Here is an 8,204-nt window from a genome sequence, read left to right as displayed (position 1 = left end):
GAAGTAGTGCCAGATTATATAACTTGTCAACATGAACCTGATTCAACTTGAATGGGCTCAAAATGAGTTCGTTTGCTCAAGTTATAGCAAGTCAAAGTTTTGGTCAAAATAGGTATATAGGCCATCAAAAAGGTGAAAGTTTGACCATCTCAAAAGTGGTCAACAATGGGTTTCAAATTGAAGAGCTCATCTAGAGCTTTCCAATGACGTTCATTTCATCGAAAATAGAGTATGTGTATGGAAGTTATGACAATTTGAATTTTAGATAAAAAAATGTTATCCTGATGACATTAGCATACTAACATGGCACATTGGAAGTTAGCATGTAAATTTTTTTGGAGGGGATTTGACCTCATAACCACCTTACCCCAAATCTTCCACTTTCACTGCTAGACCATACACTTCATTTATTAATTAAAGGAGATGGGAAACATTTTAAACTTATCAAAAAATATACCATTTAAAGGAATAAATGTGGTTGTTGGGAGTTGAACTCCTGACCACATGCTCCCTAAACTTCCTCTTGATGAGCACGCTAAAACTATTTCAATGGAAGTTTAATTTAAGCTATTCCTTATCTCACCTATCCTTAGTAAAATAAGGATAGGTTTTAAAACCAAACCTTTAAATTGTACGGTGGTAAATTAAGTAGAATTTATAAAGGGGATATTGATGAGATAATATTTTTTAAATAGGGGTTTTATGGTTTTGGAGGTTTTGGCCTATTTTGACTAACTTTTATGTATAGAAAGAGGCTTATGTAAGCATTTGGGATGCATTTGCATTTGATTCAATTGATGCCAAGAGGAATGTGAGTGTTTCTCTAATCAAGAAGAATTCTTGAAGGAGGAGATGATGTAATGGTAATCTATCACTCTAGTAAAGCCTTTTAATCAAAGTTTTTCTTGCTTTTTAGAAACCAATCTTGTGCCTTTGAGGGCTTGTATGCAAGGTGGTTTGAGTCAAGATTTGTATGATGACTTTGTGGATGGACTACAATATGTTGTAAATCAACTTTGGTATCATCAATAATACATTGATCACTCAGTTGAGCTAGACCAAGAGACGTAGTCCGCTTAGATTAGATGAACTCCGTAATCAAATTGGTTCTCTCTCTCTCTCTCTCTCTCTCTCCCCCTCCCTCCTATCTATCTCTGGTGATATAACTCTCTTTCTATTGATCATGTTATTTTGATATTTAATGCCTTTTCAATTATACTTTAAACGTTAAGTATTTGTACACTGTTATGTAATTGCACTTAGCATATAATTGTCTACATCCTAAAAATTAGATCATCCATCTCTGATTACTCTACAACTTCCCCTACTAAAAAAAGACCCCTCCCTTCTTAAAATCATACCCTCAAAAGATTTGGAAGCCCACACTTCAAGAGTTTCTAATTAATGATTGTGAATCCTCTGTCACGCCTAGGGGATAACTTCCTCATGAGTGTCCTTTAAACGGAGGGTTAAAATTCATAATTGAGAGGTACTCCTTCAAAAGAGAGGCATTTGATCATGAAGCCACTTCAATGCACTACATCCTTATTCCAAATTGAGAAACCTAAAGTCTTCAAAAATTTGATGCTAGTTCCCAAAAGAGACATTCACTCTCAAGTTGGCCAACTTATCATCCACCTTGTTTGCCTTCCTATAAACATGTGATATCCTAAAGTCCTCAAACTCCATCAACATACAATTTATTTGGCTAATGTGCTTTCCAAGATGCCAAAACTCCATCTTCCCTTTCTTGATTCCATTTATAATAATCTCCAAATCTCCTTCTAGACACACTCAATGGATACCCAATGTAACTCCTAGCGCTAGAGCCTCCTTGGCTACTTAACATTCTGCCACATTGTTGGTTCCATCCCTTAATTGCTTAGCCACAAATGTTACATAGTTACCTTCATGATCTTGTGCTATCCATCCACAATCTGATATACCAAGTTTTCCTCGAGCAACCCCATCAAAATTTATTTTTATCCATCCTTCCTCTGGTGGTTTCCAATAACTTTCCCTTTCTTTTTTGATGATCAACCCTCGAAGGCCCATTAATAGACCCTCTACATAATTATTTTTAAAATAAGCTAAGTTTAGAGAAAATGTTATATCAAGTTATTCTTAATGTAATTAGTTTATAGGCTATTTGTGGAAGCTTTATTTTTTGATTTCTGATTTTTATTCATAGTAATATAAATTTTTTATTATTTTCTGGTCCAAATCCCCATTTTAACAAAAGTTTTTCCTCTATTTTTTCTCATCTGTATTATATAATTTTTAAGTTTTATTATCATCTATAATTTTTAAATTTATTCTCTACATTTTTAATGATCATTTCACATTTTTGAAAATATAACTTCATTCAACTACACTAAACCATACAACTTCTAATGGTTAGACTATGAATTATAACTTATGTGAATTTAATTTAGTAGGGTGAAGAGGTGCTCTTAATTTGAGGGACACATTCACGATCATTAGAGATTTCACAAAAGATGAAAAAGGGTCTGTAAGAATACTATAGTGGGATAAGAACTTAGAATGCTATCCTCTATAGGTAAATAAGATATAAGAAAACTATGTTTTGTTTGATCAAGAATATAAGTTAGAAAGGACTACATATACAATAGGCTAAACAATGATCAAAATGGAAACTCAGAAGAAATATAGGGTTTACTACATTGCCATACACCATACAAAAATCAAATCTCAATACATTAAGGGAACATTTGTTTGTGGCAATCCAACTGAAATAGAAATTTATTTTTAACTCTCATTTTGGTGTACCAAATCAGATTTAGAACAAAAGTAACCACTTTAAGACTAAGACTAAATACATAAACTATTGCTATACATGATTCTCCACATTCCAAGCATAATCCTTCAATGATGACCCAATTAAATTATCACTCTTAAAGAAGTCATCTCAATAAATTAGCAAATTGCCTGATCAGTCTTTTTTTAACAATAGAGAAGAACTAATAATTAGTATACTTGCTATACATGGGCTTGTATTAGTGAAGAAACTCATCATCTCATTTGTCACCCAACTATCCAGTATTTGAACTTATCTTTCAAGAAGAGCAATTTTATACTCAAAGGCAATCCCCTCACAAGGGATGGTTAGTCCCAAATGGTGATCCAATCCATACTCTTCCTCAACTTTTTCCATCTATTTTTTGGATCAAAGGGTGACTCAAATAATATTTTGGGGCTGCAAACCTGCTTCTTTTACTGCCAACATATACTGCAAAGTGGTATTTGGGGACATCTCTAGGAAGAAGATCAACTTTTCTTTAGAATCATATTTGAAACAGATATAAACCCTTCTTGTTCTGGGAGAAATAACATAAGAGACTACCTTGGTGGCCTTGATAAGTGTACTGTTTATTGATTCTTGTGTGAAACATGACATAGAGGGCATGATATCTTGCAGGGATAGTTAATGGGTTAAGAGCAGGTTTTAATCATTTCCCACAAGTAAATTTGCATTAAGAAATTCAATTTAGGCATGGTCATGGCCCATTTATGGCCAAGGGACAATTATAAACATATTCTATCTTGTAGCATTATTTATTTGTTAGTCTTAATACTTTAATTTGGATAAGCTTTTAGCTATCATTTTCTAAAGGGAAACATGCAACTTACAAGTAGGACATTGGGGTTTTAGACAATATTTTGGACCATGGGAAAAATCCTTTAGAATCCCTTTAATTATACACTTTGTGTTTATTACTAAGCTACACCTCTTTAAAGTGTAAATAATTATAAATAATACAGATGAATATAAAATGGATGTGATAGTTAGTTTACTTTGTAGATAATTATGTATAGAACGTGAAAGAGAAATTTATATTAAGAAAAATATCTAAAAAAACTATAACAAAGGTATTTTGAGAAAATGTAAATTAAAATTCTTTATTAAGATTTTTTTAGTATTCATTATTCTTTTTAAATTTACATTAATTTTCTCGTTTCTTCATTTCAATGCATTGTAAGAATTGCTTTGATTAAAATATTTTGCAGTTAACTAGAAGCATGCTATGCATTGAGTACAACATTATGTTTTTCTATTCTTAAAGGTTAGATTGTTTCACTTAACATATTGAATGAAGTCATATGTGGATTAACTCATCTAATTATTAGATAAATTAGAGGAACCAACAAAAGTAGTTGAATGCCAAGTGCACACTTCAATTCTAGAGGCTCATGCTATCACTGCCAACCATTTAACTTCATCCATTAAATAATATAAATGTATATCTAAGAAAAACTCCTAATAAGTTCAATAAATTTTATCCAACAAATTCTTTAAGTCTTTTTGGATTGTATTTAAGTTCCTCTTCACCTTATCATTAATAATGAGCCAAATCTACTTGGCACTTCATATATGATTTTGGATTTTACTATGTAATAATGTTTCAATATGTGAATGGTTGTTAAAATTCTCCCATAAAGATGCTACACTAGGGCTGCTCACATGTAAATGCTGATCTTTATTTTTTCGAGACATACTGTCAATCGACTTATATATATTAAAGGTTGGGGTAGCTAAAACTTTATAACTAATGACAATAAGAACTAGACATATGATAGACATGTCTAAAATTTGATTTAAACATATCTAATCCTCTACTCTCTTCCCATTATTTGCGTTAAATCAGTCTCACATAGTACAATAATCTATCATGTCTACAAAATTCCCTTGCACCCTATGCTATGCAAGTGAAGTAAAAACTAAACTAGATTTGAACAGGGTTAAGTAATTCCTTTATAGAAATGATCAAAACATTGGAAAGGTGATTTGGTGGTTCTAAAGGTCTGTTTGCTTGCAGACATATATGAATGACTATTCCAATAACAACTATTTTTTGGAATATACATAGGCTCGTTTTAGGGGCAAAATGAGAATATGTACTCATATTCCCCATTCCAATTGGTGCACCATACATAAAATAGAAAACATATTCTTAATTTCCTATTCATGTTCGAGCAACCAAACATACCATAAATGAACTTCTATAGCTTATTTTTTAGTTGTATTCTTGATGACCTAGAATGTAAAACAAAATTATTATTTTGTCTATGTAGAAAATGATAAAAAATAACATTAAAATTTCAATTTACACATATAATTTATATTAGTATTCTAAGAATATAAGAAATATTTTTCAATTATGAAAATATTTACGTGTTTGTAATCCAAGATTGGAAAAATAACTTAACAATAATTTTTTTAATGTGTAATAAAGAAAACATGATAGTAAATATAAATATAAAAGTCATGTAATGTGGTCGCGGTGAAGAAATCCTGAAGTAAAAAACAAGTAAAAATGGAAGACGGTCCGTCACGGTCGTTTATTGTTTGGTGGTGTGCAATGGAATCAAACGAGCGAGAGCCATTAACTAGGAAAACAAAAAAGCAACTCTTGTAAGGAACGCTCATGTATTCATCTCTTATCTTATTCCTCCCATTCAGACAAAATATTCGAGAGCTGCCATGCATTTGCTTTTGTCTTTCCCTACGCCGGCAGCCAGATAAAGAGAGCTGAATGTGCTCTCCGCCTATACGGCGACGATTCCATCGCACTTGTTTGGACTTATAAAATCATCACTGCCAGTGCCTTCTTCATTATGCAGAAGAGATCATAATCATTCGTTAAGCACAATGGACTCTTATGAAGCTGTAGGAGAGGTCCTTCATAATCATCATCATCATCATCATCATCCGGTTGAAGAGGTGAAAGAGAATGATGATCATCACAGAATGACTGCCACAAAGGATATAAGAAGAATGAGGGAAGCGCTGCATATGATTCCCAAGATGGCCTCTGGTAGAAAGAGCTCCATTTACAAGGGAGTGAGCAGGCACAAATGGACAGGGCGATACGAAGCTCAGCTGTGGGATAAGAGCTCTTGGAATAAAACCCAAAAGAAGAAAGGGAAACAAGTTTTTATTGGCGCTTTTGATGAAGAGAAAGCGGCTGCAAGAGCATACGATCTGGCACTTCTCAAGTACTTTGGAACAGCAGGAACTATCACAAACTTTCCCTTGGCAGACTATGTTACTGATCTTCAAGCAATGGAGAATGTTTCAAGAGAGGAATATCTTGCGTCTCTTCGAAGAAGAAGCAGTGGTTTCTATCGAGGTCTATCAAAATACCGTCATGGGGTCGTGAGGCGCCAACAGATTGGTAGATGGAAGGGTAGAATTGGTAGGGTGTACCATATTCTAGATTTTTATTTGTTCAAGTGAGTGATTTCAAATTATATTAAAGTCCCGAATCTTGACTTATTTAGATAGATAAGTAGGAGAAGGCATAACAACTACTTTTACTTGGTGTGGGTTTTGTAATTGGGTTGTAAGCAGATCGGGTTTAAATCTGGAGGAAACTTTATAGTTAAGCACGTTCAAGCTGGAGTAGTACTGGGTGGCCAGGAAGTCTGTTTGCTTCATCTCGATGAGCATCACCTAGATCCAATGCATGTTAAATGTTAATCTATTCATTCTCATGAGAAATAGGTTCTGTGAACCAATTAGAATCAATAAATTTGACTCAATTTGAATCTTGATAGCAATATCATTACTTTGATAGATAATCTGAAAACGTACTTCTTAACAACCAGGTTTCAAATGATCTACATAAACAATTCAGAGCTTGAAAAAAAACCATCCAATGTTTCTATTTATATTTGAGAATTTTGGATATCCCAAATCTAAAACTCTGCTTGCTAACTTGCAGGAACACAAGAAGAGGCAGCCATACGGTACAGATCAGGACTCAATGCCGTCACAAACTTTGAGCTGAGATGGCTGAATCCTTTATGTACTCCTAAGCATATTCAAGAATCCATACAACACAATTCATGCAAGACAATCCCAAGAATCAACACACCATCCTCTTCTACAACGTCTGCTTTGAATCTCCTCCTGCAGTCATCTCTGTTTAAAATGATGGTGGAAGAAACGGCAGTGGAAGGTCGAGATTTTTCCTTAACATCTGATCATAACTGCAAGGTGTTGTTGAATACTCTTCCATAAATTTCTGCCCACCCTGATAAAAAAACACCATTTTCTTATGCTTTTGATAACCCATTTACTTTCATTGGGATTGCACGGTTTGACCCTGATCAAACAAGCATGTCCTTGATCCAAAATTGGTTTTCTAAGCGATGTATATTCGAATGTAAATTTGAAAAATAAACAAATATAAGAACGATTAAACAAGTTCTATCAATTTTATATACATATTACTAGGATCTGTCTATATTGGTTGAGCATACCGAGCCATTTCAATTATTGTTTTAGAAAAACAATCGAGATCACTAACAGATGGTAAGTTGGTAACTTATGAATTGTTCATGCGTAAGATAACTTTAGATGACTTATTTTAATAATTTTAAATTCGATTTTATAAACAATTTTATATAGATCAGCATTATTTTTTATATTTAGAGTTTTTACATATCATATGCACAAAAATTATAATTTCAATTATTTACATGAAGTTTGCAAATCTGTAATTATGAAAACTTCTATATGAAAAGATGGTCACACATAAACTTTTCTAGGTTTTATAAAAGTTAAAGCTTATGTTGTGTCAATATGTTTCAATCTTGAGAGTTGATAAATATGAAATTAAATTATCTCTATTCATCTCATTGTCCAAGATGCATAAAATTAGGCTTCTTAAAAGCTCTCTTATGTTTTGTAGACCTCAATTATCTTATTTTATAAAGTTTAAAAAAATCATTCACTTGGAAAAATATATTTATACAACACCATCATTCCTTAACACAACTTACTATTGGTGGATTTCATGTTCATAAAATTGCAAATCTATCGAACAAATAAACTTCTCCACTCAATATTATGTTATAGATTGCATGAACAATTAATTCACGGACACATAATAAATTTAACAATCAAATTGATGAGAAAACAAAATAGAATGAAAAAAGAAATAATAGAGTTTGCTCCTTTTTTCATATTAAAAAAGATTGAAATTTCAATACAATAAATGATACAAATAGAGTAAAAAATTTGCCACTTTCATTTCTATGAAGTGTTCTCAATTGTTGTTGGGGATCAATTGTAGGTCTCTTGTCTATTGTACGCTAAATATATGAATTATTATGATACATTGATCTCAACATTGCTCTCAACATTAAAAAAAATAATCTTTTAATAATTATCCTGT

General features: G+C 32.4%; 1 pseudogene; it reads left to right on the top strand.

Annotated features, from left to right (window-relative positions):
- Nucleotides 1-5,671: 5,671 nt before the first annotated feature.
- On the top strand, nucleotides 5,672-7,045 carry LOC149554370 (AP2-like ethylene-responsive transcription factor At1g79700 pseudogene; annotated as a pseudogene).
- Nucleotides 7,046-8,204: the final 1,159 nt, after the last annotated feature.

This window comes from Cupressus sempervirens, chromosome 5 (genome assembly GCF_028749045.1).
Source record: "Cupressus sempervirens isolate cs-2001-9-10 chromosome 5, ASM2874904v1, whole genome shotgun sequence".
Taxonomy (NCBI): Eukaryota; Viridiplantae; Streptophyta; class Pinopsida; order Cupressales; family Cupressaceae; genus Cupressus; species Cupressus sempervirens.
Note: the sequence above shows the minus strand (reverse complement) of the source record. Positions and strands in the feature narration are given on the sequence as shown.